Source organism: Perognathus longimembris, chromosome 5 (assembly GCF_023159225.1).
Source record: "Perognathus longimembris pacificus isolate PPM17 chromosome 5, ASM2315922v1, whole genome shotgun sequence".
Taxonomy (NCBI): domain Eukaryota; kingdom Metazoa; phylum Chordata; class Mammalia; order Rodentia; family Heteromyidae; genus Perognathus; species Perognathus longimembris.
Genome location: NC_063165.1, coordinates 41768221 through 41783643, shown reverse-complemented (window position 1 = coordinate 41783643; position 15423 = coordinate 41768221). Strand labels below are relative to the sequence as shown.

The following is a 15423-nucleotide window of genomic DNA, read 5'->3' as shown; positions in this document are numbered from 1 at the left end:
GAGCCCAGATTTCGAGGGGAAACATAAAGTGGGAAACACCTAGAGGGAGTATAATTTAGTGGTTAAAAATATGTAGACTTTGGAATGGTACAGACTTACTCAGATGCCAGCAGCTGTAAGTTTCCTAATTTCTCAAATCTCCTTTTTTTTCCTTCTAATAAATTAGAAGTAACAGTATTTTTATTGTAGTGAAGATTAAATGATAAACTGTTACCAGCACATCTCAGAGTTCCACTTGGGTGCTCCTCAAGTTAGAGTAAACCAGTGGTCTGGTCGCCTGGCTGATCTAACATTGCTGGAAACAATTTTGTCACAAACAAGACTTCTCCATTGAAGTCTCAGGTGTCATCTTAAAACTACACCCAATTTTGCTTTCTACTCCTCTGTGTATTCTCGTTTGTTTCACTAAACTGGAAGTACCAGTAGACAAGAAGGGTATCTGTTCTGTGTCTTTCATCACATCCAAGAAATAGCTACTGGATAAATGAATGCTTTCACATACAAAACTGCTAAATCCCTTGCCCACAGGGAAAACCAGCCATGTCTTTCTATTTTGTGGCTTTGCATCCTCTCTCCACCTCCCTGTGTAGACCCATAGTCAAGTTGCAGAAGCATTTACTTACCAAGATGCCTAAAACCACAGAAGGCTTTTGGTAAATAGTAACTCTTATCATTAGCATTTCTACACTCTGTGTCCTGTTGTGATAACAACTTTGGGGATATTTTAAAGAGAAAATTTAAAGAGTGAGAAAGAAAGAAGGCAGGGAATTTTAAAGGAACTAGTGTGTGTATAGCCACCCACTCTTAGCCACTTAGAGCTCTCTTTCATGTTTTCCTTACTCCTGATTTCAGCTTGTCACATTTTATTTACATATCCTAGAGGCAATTTAAAGAGAGTTTTCTCCCCTCCCTTGAAACTTGGTGTGTTTTTTGTTTGTTTGTTTGCCAATCCTGGGCCTTGAACTCAGGGCTTGAGCACTGTCCCTGGCTTCTTTTTGCTCAAAGCTAGCACTCTACCACTTGAGCCACAGCGCCACTTCTGGCTTTTTTTCTATACATGTGGTGCTGGGGAATTGAACCCAGGGCTTCATGTATACAAGGCATGCACTCTACCACTAGGCCATATTCCCAGCCCCTGAAACTTGGTGTTTTTGAGTAGTCTTGGAAAAGAGATTTTTCCTAGGAATCTTTTTATCACTGGCAGATGTGGGAACTCTCTGCCCTAGAGCATTATGTAAATTGAAATGAGACTGACTAATCTTTAAACTTACAAGTAATAATCTTAGCTCCATAGTGATAGTTACTTTTTAATAATTCCTCCATGAAACTGAGATTCGACTCCACACCATGTCACAAGCCTGCTCTCTCCATACTCACGCATTCACCACTGTTTTAATGTCCTGGATTGTTTGGCTTTATAGTTTTATATCCTTTGCTACACATGTGTGTTGAACTTTGAATAGTCATTGCAAATGTTTTAAATCTATGCCAGGCATGGTGGCACATACCTGTAATTCTAGCCTTAGGAAGCTGAGACAGGAGAATTACAAGTTTGAGGCCAATCTAGGCTACAGATCAAGCCATTGTCTAAAAACAAACAAGTGAATGAATGAATGCATAAATCATTCAATCAAAGCTTTAAGTCTAGTGTGATTCCATTATAGAAAACTCATTGCATTTCATGTCATCTAAAAACAACTTACCTAGGAGGTAAATATCATTGAGGTAGAAAGTGAATGTATCATTAACAGCAATCTCAATTAAACTAAACTGTATGTATATAGTTTAATACATATTTCAAAATTACTTAGCAGATTATAATTTACTCAAAAAGTAGAGGCCTTTTTACTTTTATGAATACTTATGAATTGCATAAAGAACCATGAGATTTAATATTTAGCCTTAGTATTAATTTTGGGATTGATATTACTGCTTTGTATTAATATAAAGACAAATATAAAATAACTTTAAATTGTTTAATAAAATTTTTAATTTAACTTGGCTTTAACTTAGTCTTAAGACTAAGACTTAAACTATGTTTTAGTAGTCTTAGACTATGACATACACTGATTTTTTTTCTCTCCATCTTGGATTCTTATACTTGACATTTTGTGTGTCATTTGACTTTTTCATTTTAGGCCTTCAGTGTATTAGTCAGTCTAGGTGCAATTTACACTGAATGGTTTTGGGTTTGGGGTTGTTTTTTTTTTTTTGGCCAGTCCTGGGCCTTGGACTCAGGGCCTGAGAACTGTCCCTGGCTTTCTTTTTGTTCAAGGCTAGCACTCTACCACTTGAGCCACAGTGCCACTTCTGGCCGTTTTCTATATATGTGGTGCTTGGGAATCGAACCCAGGGCTTCATATATACAAGGCAAGCCCTCTTGCCACTAGGCCATATTCCCAGCCCTACAATGAATGGTTTTGATCACATCAAAAGAGTCTAATTTTGACTGATTTTATTAATAAGTTTTTCCTTGATATTTAAAAACGTACCCAATTAGATATAAAAACATAAATACCAGGCATAATTTTAAAAGATCATAATGTATGTATGAATGGGGGGAACACAAAGTAAAGTAGGAAGAAAAGACAATGCAGTCATCTAGTCTCTTGGCTTGTAAGAAAGATAAAAATGTAGCAAAAATCTAGACCTTTAAGGACTTTAAAGATGTCTCCGTTTTTGTTTTGTATTTCAACTTTGTATGTACTTTCAATAATTCATATATAATCTAATTATCTTGCTTAAAATTTCATTAAACCCATCAATTTTGAAAAACAATTTAAAAGCATGTTAGACCCCCAACCTCTCTAATGTTGGAGTGCATTATGATCTAGCCTGTGGATTTTCTTCTTAACTCTTCTTGTCCCAGGAGGAGACTGCCACTCTGATACCTGCATGTACATGAGCAGATTTCACCTGGGCAACATAAATGAAACCATTTCTCCGGAGAAATCTCTTCCTCAGTATATTTGTTTAGAGCGCTTTTGGGAAAGTAGCATTTCTTGAATTACTAGTTCTCTGCTTCCGCATTACTTGATCAGGTCCTTTAGTCAGCTGGTTTTGCATATTTCTTAGAGGTCTTCTGCGAAGTGCTTACAATCTTCCTGCCAGAGGGAGAGATTCACTAAGAAGTTAATAATGTATTAAGTTTTGGATACGTTCTAAGTAGAACCAAGGTAGACCTTCCTTTACTCTATTAATTTCTTGAGTTATTTTGTTCCTTTCATTTGATCTTAAATTGTCTTTAAGTTTATCTTTAATGTTATCTTTCTATAAGAGAATGTATCATAAAAACTGTGGATATATCATTTCTATCCTATGATATTTAACATGTGATTTGAAGATTATAAAGGAAGACTTAAATTGTGAACACAAAATCAGATATTGTGATGATCAACTTTGTCAAAAGCTGGACTTTTCATTATGAGAGATGTGTTCAGAGAGACAGAGGCTTCAATTTTTAAAAATGCTTTGTTGTGATTTCCCACCACCAAGGGAGGATTCCAAGGCATGGCTGGTGAGAATAAGGTAGAGGAACCAATGCCCAAAAGGGAAGCTGAGGCACTGATTTCTCAGTTTTGCAGTGCCCAGACATGTTGAATTTGTTCAGAGGGTCTTCTAGGCATTAAATTCACCCTTAAAGAGACAAAGTATATGAAGATTGAACTCATCTTTCTCAAAATTAGCTGGAATTAATGATGAACTTTGTCATAAACACTGTATCTGTTCTAATCACAGCTGCCCAAGAGAACCCTCTGCTATGAGAGACATTTTCTATGTCCATGCTGGTAGCCACTGTGGCTGAAAAGCACTTGAAATGTGGCTAGTGTGACTGATGGACCAAAATCTTGGCTTTCTTTGCTCTGGGAAGTACTATTGTTAGTCATACTAGCAAGGAGTTATACTTTTGGAAAATTTCTCTGAGGTTCCTTCCCCTTTACTCTGGGACTGCAGGTGAATCAAATCAATTCCTTTGGAAACAAACAATTCCATAGGTACCCAGATTTCCTTTTCTTCTCATTGTATTATTGTATGTTTAACTAATTTGTTTTTTTTTTTCCTTTGATTTTTCAGTACCTTGACCATCATTCTGTCACCTGCCCTCCCCCTTTATGTAAGTAAAGCTGTTTTTGTTACTTTAAGGGAAAGGATCAATTTTGGTTGCTGTTGACATCTTTTCTACTTTACTTTGCTGTGGTTTCGAGCACTTCTTCAGCGTGGGTTAGCTTGTATGTGTATGTTTGGAGTTGGTACTGGTGGTATCAGAATTGCTTCCTATTGGTCTCCCAGTGTGTTTTCTGAAGTGGCCATGGAGCAGGGAGGAAAGGAGCAGATAAGAAGGCATTGCCAGTGTTCTTTTTTACTTGCCTCTGGAAGACAAACCATTTGAAAATAATGTTAAAGCCAAGCGCCAGTCTCTCATGCTTATAATCTTAGCTACCCAGGAAGATGACATCTCGGAATCATGGTTAAAAGCCAGCCTAGATAAACAAAACCATGAGACTCTTATCTCAAATTATCCAGCAAGAAAACAGAAAAGGTGTGGCTCAAGTGTAGAACACCAGCCATGAGGTTAAAAGAGAGAGAGAGAGAGAAAGAGGCCCTGAGTTCAAGCCCCAGTACCAGCATCAATAATAATAATAATAATAATAATAATAATAATAATGTTTAAATAGCAAGTTTCCACTCAGGTGGGAGATGCTAAGGCCAGTGGTCCCAGCCACTATACTTTTATAAAGACTGCAGTTGCTATTTGCAAAAATCACTTCTATCTTAAACTAGAGCTTACATTCTACAGCCAGACATCAGCCAGTTACTGTCAATCAATGGGCCATTATTTATTCTTCAGTTATTCACCCATCCCTAGGTCCAACCCTTTTAATTTTAACTTCAAGATCAGAGCTTTCATTTATTGACAAAATTTATAATATCCTTTTACTAAGAAGAACAAGACTGAAAAGTAAATAGGCAAAAAATTTTTGCAAAATTATAAAGTCTAGTACGGAAAAAATCCAGGATTTACTTCTAGGACATTTATAGAAGATACTCTTATGGAAAAGATATAAGATCCTTAGGGGAAAAAAATAAGGGAGTGAAGGAGAGAGGGAGGAAAAGGAGGAAGGCGGGAAGGAAGGTGGGAAGGAAGGAAGGAAGGGAGGGAGGAAAGGAGGGAGGGAGGGAGGGAGGGAGGGTGGGAGGGAGGGAGAGAGGGAGGGAAGACTTGATTTTAAATGAAGAGAACAATTATTGCTTAAAGACCAAACCAGGCTACACTAAGTGGCTTTGGATAAATAATACTTTGAGCTGCAGGAAAACAGTTCTGGGCAATGAAACAAAATAATCAAAGTCACAACAAGAGATGCCACCCAAGAAATCCTAGAGGGAGTGACAGTTACCTAACATGAGAAATAATCACCAGCATCCTTCAGGCAGCATCGTGTCTTACTTCCCTGACTCACTACTCCAGTATATTTCTTATGCTGTAATCATTCTTACAAAAAGGAGCTTCCTGTGGGTTTTTTGTTTTGTTTTGTTTTGTTTTGCTTGTGTGGCTTCCATGAACCTTCCTAAAATCTAGTGGCAAATACATTTCCTCCAAAAGATGCTAAGACTGAAGTCAAATGTGCTATTTAATGTAACAGAGAAAGGCAGTTGATTAGACTTTCCAAAACTGGGTGCTGTGTATAAGATAATCATATAACCGGGGTGAGGTCCTACCTGTCCTCAGTGACTCCTGTTCTCTGCTCTGCATGTGGATACAGCCAGTCAGTTTATGCTTTGGAGAATGTCAGTGTGCATACTTTATGGTTACCATGTTATGTCTGCACATCCTTCCCCTCAGTTACCTAGCACTGCATATTTCTGGGCCTCTGACTGGCAAATCATTTTTGTTAGAGTTCTTTTGTGTAAAAACAGTTCATATAATAGCTGTGTGTTAGACAAGGCATTAATCCACACATCACTAGGATGAGTCAGCACTGTACTTCTGCCCGCCTGGCTCGGCTATTATGACGTCAGCGCATTAGGGCCAGCCTCAGACACCAGCGTTCTATGAGATCTGTGTGTCACCTATTAGAAATCAAGGAGGCAACCTATGAGATTAAAAAAAAAAAACCATAATTGAAAGGCTGTCTATGGCTCATAGGAAAATGTGAAACTGATTCTGTTCTGCATCAGCCATCAGTCTAGCAGCTTCTAGATAGATCCTATTTTTTAAGCTAGGAAAAAAAAAAGAAGAAGACCTGTAGTGAACTGTAGCCCATTCATGTACGCATAACCTTGTCCCACCCCTGGGCCGGGCTTCATGCTTGCTTGAATTGTCTCATATCTTAAGGCTGCCTTTATGTCAGCAGGGTGACAGGGACTGTGACAGTCCTGCTGTCCTCAAGTGCCCCATGGTCATAGTTGATGGCTCCGGTGGGGGCTGGGGGTGGGGAGGCCCCAGAGGTCCATCAAAAGGAAAGGAAACGTTCCTTGGGAACAGATCAGTACATTATCTTCCTGGTGCGTCTCACTCCAAGGCCTCTTCAAGGGCTTCTCTGGACAGGTGCAGAATTCAGCCTGTTTGACCTTGTCTCCTTTGCACTGAATGTAGTCCAGTGTCCCAATCTGGATTTGACCCAAATTTGAAGAGGAACCGAATAAGCTGCCAAAGTTTCCCCCAAGAGTTTTTCATTCCATTACTCGTTAGCAGAAACGAAAAAGAGCTCTGGATAACCTGCCATGCTGCCTTGAAGCAGGTGGCGCAGACCTGGCCTACTTGGGAAACCCAGTTCTTGTAAGTTATGCCTCTGTTCAATTCAGACTCGGATACATTCTCAGCAAAGTATCACTCCACATTAAAAATATTAAAGCAGCTGGGTGTCAGTGACTCACCTCTATAATCCTAGCTACTCAGGAGGCTGAGAGATCTGAGGGCTGCAGTTCTGATTCAGCCCAGGTAGCCTGAGAGACTCTTATCTTTAGTTAACCACCAAAAATCCCAAAGTGGAACAAAGTGATTGAGTGCTAACTTTGAGCTCAAAAACTCAGGGACTGTGGGCTGGGGATATGGCCTAGTGGCAAGAGTGCCTGCCTCATATACATGAGGCCATGGGTTCGATTCCCCAGCACCACATATACAAAAAATGGCCAGAAGTGGCGCTGTGGCTCAAGTGGCAGAGTGCTAGCCTTGAGCAAAAAGAAGCCAGGGACAGCGCTCAGGCCCTGAGTCCAAGCCCCAGGACTGGCCAAAAAAAACAAAAAACAAAAAAAAACTCAGGGACTGTGCTCAGGCCCTAGTTCAAGCCTCAGGACCAGTACACAAACAAAAAAACGTACAACATTTAAAAGGGTGACTTTTTGCTACCTTAATAACAGTCTCTGTTAAAAAGGCATTTATCCATCTATCCCTCTTGCCTCTCTTGCTCTCACCCCAGCCAATCACCAGCCCCTGTGGTAGCCAGCAGAAAGTGCCTTACTGCTGGGATCTTCTGCCTTCGTTAAATTGCAAATCATTTCCTACCGTGTTTATAAAAACTGATGGTACTGCTTGGCTTAGTTTTGTTTAATTATCATATGTGCCTCCTTATTTAGTTTTCAATCAACAAACATTTATGAAAAACTGATTACTATACTTGATTCTGAGAACTAAAATAAGAAATACTTCTTTTTGTTAAGAATTTCATGTCTAGAGCTGAAAGTGTAGCTTGGTGATAGGGCACTTGTCTAGCAGGCACAAAGGCCCTGGATTCAAGTTCCTAGCACTGCCAAAAGATAAAATAAAATATCACAGTTTAATAGGGGTGATAAATAAATGAAAAAGGCCATCACCTATGTCAACAGAGAATGAGAAAAGAGTGCTCACCTACATGTGGTAAGGTATCCAAAATGGTTCTTAAGATCAAAAGAGTAAAAAGGGGTTTAGCAGTGGATATAAGAGAGGGAAAAGAAAAATGGGTCATAATCAGGAAAATACTGAAGAGCATTTATCAGCTAAATTGCAGCCAGCTCCAGAGCCCTGAGTTTTCTCATGTGGCTGGAATATGGTGGTTAACAGAGAAACCCAAGAGACAGAGCTGGGAAGCAGGCAGAAGTCAGATCTAAAGGGCCGTACCAAGCAAGAAACACTGGACTTGTTCCTGCAAACTCAAGGAGACTTGAGAGAATTTTAAGCAAATGTATGTTCTAGGAAGAGCACTCTGGTAGTAGTGCAGATGGCTGTCTGGGTATAGGGAAACTAGGTCAAAGGTGAAACTCCAGGGCTGTTCAGTGTTCTGGGGGTGGAGAGGAGGGGAGCACTATTTGGGAAACTTGGCATAGGCATTAACATTTGCACAATACTAGCATATCTTGGCCTACTGCATAATCCCTGCCTTCTAGGAGAAAGGCTGATGTGTTGTGTAGGGCCAAATTTCAGACCAAAATACATCCTTATGGGAGCCCTACTAGAGACTCCAGTGTGAACCAGAACTTATTCTGAGCAGCTTTCTACTGAGCTGTTGGGACAGGTGAGGTGGGGGGGCGGGGCGCAGTAGTGGTTCTCCTGCCAGTCATGGGCATCGGGCAGGGGAAAGGGATTCAGGAAGACATTGCTGGTGTCCTTTTCTTTCACCTGAAAATGAAACCGTTTAATAATGTTTCCCCAAAGTCAATCGGTACCCTCATTTGCTATCATTTTCCCATTGCTGCCTTTTTCTGAACAGAATTTCCAAACCATTGAACTGAATGGCAACTTATGCACAGCCGGGTGTTGAAACAATTCAGGATATTCATTCCTTCTCTCTGAATTAGAGTTCACCATAAGCGTGCTTTTCTCTTGTTCACTTGGGGCTGCCAGGACAATTTAAAGGAAAATTTCAACAGCTTATGTCTCACGTACCATGTTCTCTTTTGCAAGCGGGAGATGTGTGTGGGTGTGTTTAAGTCTTCATATATTGCTTTCTAGAGAAAGGTTTGAGAAGAGGAGCAAGATGAGGAGCAGGGACCTTTTGAAAGCCCAGGTCCCCCAGTGACCTGAGTGCAGAACGTAGGCTGGTGATCAGATGGTCAATTATGTGTTTGTCAAAACACAGTGGGCTACATTCCAGACTGCCAGCTTTGGAGGCCCAGCTTCTGCCAACCAAATGTCATCTGGGAACATGCAACACTGGGCACTGTGAAGGAGTTTGAAATAGACCATGCCACAGCCAACCTACTGCCAGTCTTATAGCACCAATATGGCATGCACAGCCGGGCCCCATGTTTCAGAGCTCAGGAATTCACTGTACTCAATTCAAGAGGTCAGATGGGTTCATGTTTTCAAAGCCTGTGTTCTCTGCTTTGAACACTGTGACTTGCTCCTCAGCAATTTCCAAGGGATTTTTCCAGTCACATCTCTGTGGAAACCACTCTTTTTGTGATGGTTATAAGAGCCTTGTAAATGTCCCAGAGGAGAGGGGAAAAAATAAACTTGCACTGACAAAGACTGTGATTCCTACAAGGGATTCCAAGTCTTAGGAAATTACATTAAAGGTGCATAGCTTTTAAAATATCAGGAACCACCTTGGCAACTTATAAAAAGCAGAAGGGCTTTGCCTATTTTATAAAAGTGATTTGCATATACCTGCATAAATAATGTCCCCACCTGTACTTTTATGCATTTAGGTTGAATAAATTAAATTCAGTGATCTTTAAAATATTCACTGTCTTTCAATGCTCACACACCATTTTCAGGACCCTTTTGCCTCATTTTTTTTATCCCTGCTGTGGTAGTAGTGGCTATTTTTTTTAATCTTTTGACTAATTCAGAGAATTCGAATAGGTGAATCTACTATCCAGGAACATTATCTCCCCTTGCTTACACTGCTTTTAGCCTTTTTACCTACCAGAGCATGAGTTCCATATATTTTTCATAAGAGAAAATGGAGTAGATTAGAAAGGTGGAAACACAACATGAAATATGTATATAATATATAGATAGCTATATATACATATAGACACTATATACACACACACACAAATTCACACCTCAAACACATTCATACTAACGTTTTGTTTCCTTGGCCCCTCTTTACAGTCCCTTTGAAAACCATCCAGCCACTAACTCATATCAACATAGACCTTTAAATCAGAACCTAGAGATTAAGTCAGCTGCACTCATCCTCATCCAGTAGATTTTTATTAAGCACTTACTAAGTATAAGGAATCATGTTTAGTGGGGAGTTAAAATATAAAGTAGAACACTGCCCTTGCTTATTCTAAAGGAACTTAAAATTGAGTTAGCAAAAACATTTATACTGTTGAGTGGTTTTTGTATGCATGAAAGACAATAAATGACTAAGTTCCAAAAAGAATGACATAATCCAGGAAGTACTAGACCATTTCATTCTTGAAAGGGAGTTTTCAGGGCTGGAAAATTTCACGCAAAATGTAACTCATCTGGATCTAAAAAGATGACTAGGAAGAAGAGGAGGAGGAGGAGGAGGAAGGGGGAGGAGGAGGAGGAAGAGGAAGTAGAGGAGGAGGAGGAGGAAGAAGAGGAGGAGGAGTGGTGGTGGTAGTAAGATAATTACATTTGAAACAAACACATAGACCTAAGTATTGGAGTCTTCCTTTAACATGAATATTCCCCATCCAAGTTCTAAATCTATTATTTAAAAAGACAAAAGAATTGGTAGCTAGGAGCCAAGTGTGGCAGAGCACATATATAATTCCCACTACTCAGGAGAATATCAAATTGGAGGCTGGCCCAGGCAACATCAATAAGATTGTATCTCAAAAACATAGAAACAAATGGGGACATGATATTCAAGTGGAAGACTGCTTGCCTAGCAAATTGGAGGTTCTAGGTTCAATCTCCAATACTAAAAAAAAAAAAGAAAAAAAATAGCCAGAGAACAAAAAAGTTTGGACATGTTACATTGACCAAGACACAATGTGTTCATTAACTGCCTTGTTGAGTGGCAACTCCTTTGTGCCACTACTTAAAGATAATAAAAATATTTTTTCCAAAGAGTGTAGCTTAATCCTGGAGGCAAACTTGGCTCCTTGACTCCCTTTACTATAAGCTTTAGACAAGCCCTCCAAAGGCAAAATGTGGCTCTATAGAGAACCAACACTTTTCCTGATCACTAACTCCCACTAGTTCAAGTGAAAACAGGAAAGATAAAGACAAGAAACTCTTGTACTTACAAAATTTGATAGAACCAGTTGTACCTAAATGAGAAATATGGGCCAAGGGCTGTCTTAGCAACATGCTGATTCATCTCCATGGGAAAGTATAAGGAATGAAGCAAGAGGTGAGGAGTGTTTAGAAAATTTCCTTCTGGAAACTAGGCATGAGGAAGTTGCTTTGATCAACATGGAGATTCACAGACTGGAAAATAAGAGAAAGAAATACTAAGTGGGGATCAAAATGGGAACCAGAGCCACGAGGCCTAACAAAATTCTCTCCTGGGTGAGTGGACACAGCCACAGTGGTTATCCAGGTTCTAGATTAATCAACATGCAGTGGCAAATGAAGTGGTTGGCATGGAAGTTCTTAGATAGGATCAGGGTTTGATAGATACCTAATCATATAGTAGAGAAAACTGAAACCCATAAAGCTCCATTCAGAAGGAACAGCTCAAAGTGGTCATATAAAAATCAGCCTTGCATGTTAGTACATGATTGTAATCCCAGCACTTGGGAAGCTTTATCCTACATAGGGAGACCATGTCTCAAAACAGGGAGAAGGGAGGAAGGGAGTGAGGGGTGGGGGGAGAGGGAAAATGGACCAGCACCAAAGCCAAGAGAGAGGTTTCAGGAATAGCAGGCAGCAACATTAAGTACTCCTAAGAGGTCAAATAGGTCAAGGGCTGAAAACAGTATTTTGGATTTCCTGTTGACCTTGACAAAAGCTGTTTTGTTTAAGTGATAGAAACAGTAACATGTTTGTAATGGGATGAGAAGAGAGTGAGAGATCAAGAAACAGAGCACAAGTCAACAACTTTTAGAAGTATTGCTGTGAAGAAAGGAAAATGTGTTAGTGTTTATACCTTGAGGGGCAAAGCAAGGTCAAAAGAAGGTTTAGAAAATGGAATCACTGCGAGGTTTTATATGGCCTGTGGGAAGAACACAGTAGAGGAAACATTTGGTGTGCAGGAGTGAAAGGAAGATGGGATGATTGCTGGTAAGGCTAGAGAGACATTCCCTCAGTGTGAGGGGAGGAATGTGGGAGGGATGCCTCCTCTGTTATTATGAGGAAGAGGAAGTCAAGGATGGGGCAGGTGATAGCGCTTGTATAGATTTGCTACTGGCAGGTCACAAGGTATCCATCACACATACTGGCTTCCAGGGGATGGGAATGTTGTACCAACAATAAGTGGGGAGGAAGAGACCTGATGAAAATAGAGGTATTTGTTCTGAAGACAAATAGGATGATAAGTTGACCAAAGAAACTTACTAATGATCTCCTTGGCCATGTAGAAGGCCCCACTCCTTCCCACTTCTTCCTTCCCCTTCCTCTCAGTACCAAATTATTGTTTTACTCCCCCCTCCCAATCTACTCTCCACCTACTACCAGTCCTCTCATATGCACCATACATATATGATAGACAATCAGATCATCTACTGGAAGTCTGGTACAGTGTGAATTATCTCTGAATTTTAAGAGCTGGCATCTAACTTTGTGGAGGACTAAAAAGAGAAAAGAAAGCTAGATACCTTTTCTCATGTCTATAATCCTAGCTACTCAGGAGGTTGAGATCGGAGGATTGAGGTTCATGGAAGGCCAACCTAGGCAAAAAGTTCATGAGACTTCATCTCAACCATGATAAGCTGGGCAGAGTGCTGCATACCAATCCTCCCAGATATGAAGAAAAGCATAGCCAGCCCAGGCAAAATGTGAAGCAATAGGGGTGGGGGAACAGCTGCTATGCTAGAGAGCCTTCCCAACAAGTGTAAAGTCCTTAGTTCAAACCTGAGTACTGTGGTGAGGATGGGGGTGGGGGTGGGGGAAAGAAACAGAGACAGAGAGAACAGGAAGAAAGGAAAAAGATGGTGGACATAGAAAGATGAAAATAAATACTACTTAATTACAGAAGACCTCGGGTAGCCTCTCATCCTCTTTATTCAAGGGAATTCTCATTTGGAATCAGTATATGAGCCTTTGTTCTTAATGTTGACCATCAGCCTCCACAAACAGCTCCCACACCTGGAGACACACCAGAAAATTATAGATACTACAACTCCAGCTGCTGCAATGTAAGAGGGATCAGAGGCAGGTAGAAATTCCTAATTTCCCACTATAAGTAGTATCCTTCATTCAGACTTATTCTGAGAATTATAAAATGACAGTTTAGAAAGAAGTGGTGGCCATGAATGCTTTCTGTATATAAGTATATTCTATTTGCTTGATCCTTGTAGGAAATGACATTAGGACCATTTGCCTCCAAACAAAATTACAGATACATCTGGGGTGAAATTTTACTCCAGATACATCTGGAGTGAAACAGCTGTATTTTTTAATATTTACTTCTTTCATGATTCTATAATTCACATTTATTGTAAAACACTAAGAAAAAATAGAGTAAGCAGAAAACATCCATACTCCTATGGCATAGAAAAAAAAAACTACTGTTAACAATTTTTCAACAACCTTCTTGTCTTCACTAGTTTGTTTTTTTTAATTTAATTCAGCATATATTTTTGTATAAGGATGTATCATATTTTAACTCAATACTATATGATAAATACTCCCTATGTAATCACAAACTTATTGTAAATATCACTGTATAAATAATATTCTACTATATGTAAAAGCCCCAGAATTTATCATACTGTACCCTATAAATGTTTACATTATTTCTAGTGCTTCAATCTTTTGCATTTTGAAATCCTTATAAGAAGGGGCTCAAGGTGTGGCTCAACTGGTAGAGTACCTGCCTAACAAGTACAAGGCCCTGGGTTCAAACCTTTAGCACTGAAACAAAGTCCTTTAAAGTAAGAATAACAATGCATCACATTGAATCATGAATTTTTCCTTTGTCAAAATCAAAGGAAATTTGAAGTAGACAGTAATATCAGCCACAGAGAAACTGGCCAGGCAATAATATTACCATTAAGAAGAGCTAGTAATTATTAATGACAATAAAAGTCTATTGGAATTTCTAAGGACAGATTGCGAAGTGTCTCTAAGCTCTTCTTTACCCCACAGAAAAATTACGTATTTTTTATCCTAAGAAGTATACATTTAGTTTTGCCTCAATTTGTAACACTGGTGGTGTATGTAAAGAGCAAAGTGGAATTCTTTCAAAATATCACAGCTCAGAAATAAACACAGTAAACGCTTAGGAAGTACATTTGCATACATACCCATTTGTCTATCTCTTTTCCCTTTTCCTGCTTTGTCTTTCTCTTTCTACAGTGGAAGGAAAAGGGACATCTGTTATGTAATCTGCTTTCTTCATGAACATTGGTGATAGTCATTTTTCATGTTAGTAAACACAGGTAGGTCCATGTTATCATTACAGCAACTTTATAATCAACTGTATGACTCCTGTATTGACTTATTCACTTACCAATGGACATTTGGGATACAGAGAACTTTATTTTTTACTAAATAATCTTACAGTAACATGCATTTTAAAAATAGATTCAGATGATTATGTTTTGGATAAATTTAAAGTAGTGGAATTATCAAAGTAAAATATAGACTTGCTATACTGCCAGTAAATTTATATCAGTTTTTATTACTATCAACAGAGAATGGTATCTTCATAAATCCTGTTATTCTCCATTTTAATTCTCACTTATAAGTGAATCTTTTCATAGTAAGTATATGAAATGCGTTTTCCACATGTAAAACCAAAGCTTAAAATTTTTAAATTTATTACATGAAAATTTTCATAGAAATTAATTTTAATTGGGAAAAATAGTTGTGACATGACCACTTTCAGACTGGTTATAAAGCAACAATGAAAATATTTTTAAATTATTTCTATCAGCAGTAGCGTTTAAAATTATTTATTTTGTTATTTATATCATTAGTTTTAAATCACTACTGCTTATGTTTTCAAAGTTGTTTCAAAGTTTAATTTAATTTTCATTTTGGGGGAAATAAATATTTGGGAAGGACACAAGCAATCTAACAAGTGCTTAATTCCTTAGTCTGAGTTTACTCTCAGGTCACATGACCTCAGACCCACCCTCATTGTCCTACCAGAAATATCCTGAAGTGAGGAGCAAAGCACCAGTCGGGGAACTATGGAGTTTCAAGATGGGCTGAGGCGTTACTTCCTGGTTACATATATTTATGAGAACACAGACAAGTTGTTCACTCATACAAATGTGAAAATGCTCATCTGTGCTCTGCCGGCAGACTCCAGAATCAGTAAACTATCAAGAAGGGAAAAATACACGCTGGCAGCATTGCTTTATCCATGTCTCCAGGACAGGATTGACACTGTTTTTCTACCAGATTTA

General features: G+C 39.1%; 1 protein-coding gene across 26 annotated transcripts in view; it reads left to right on the top strand.

The window, feature by feature from the left end:
- Positions 1-15423, top strand: part of Zbtb20 (zinc finger and BTB domain containing 20) — a 748243-nt gene that overhangs the window by 556258 nt on the left and 176562 nt on the right. For 23 of the 26 annotated variants that reach the window (XM_048346657.1, XM_048346652.1, XM_048346655.1 and 20 more), the window contains one exon: positions 4075-4114. The exons of the other annotated variants lie outside the window; for them this stretch is intronic. The gene's annotated coding sequence lies outside the window, so the exon portion shown is untranslated. The remainder of the gene's footprint in view (positions 1-4074; positions 4115-15423) is intronic. 26 annotated transcript variants of the gene reach the window in all.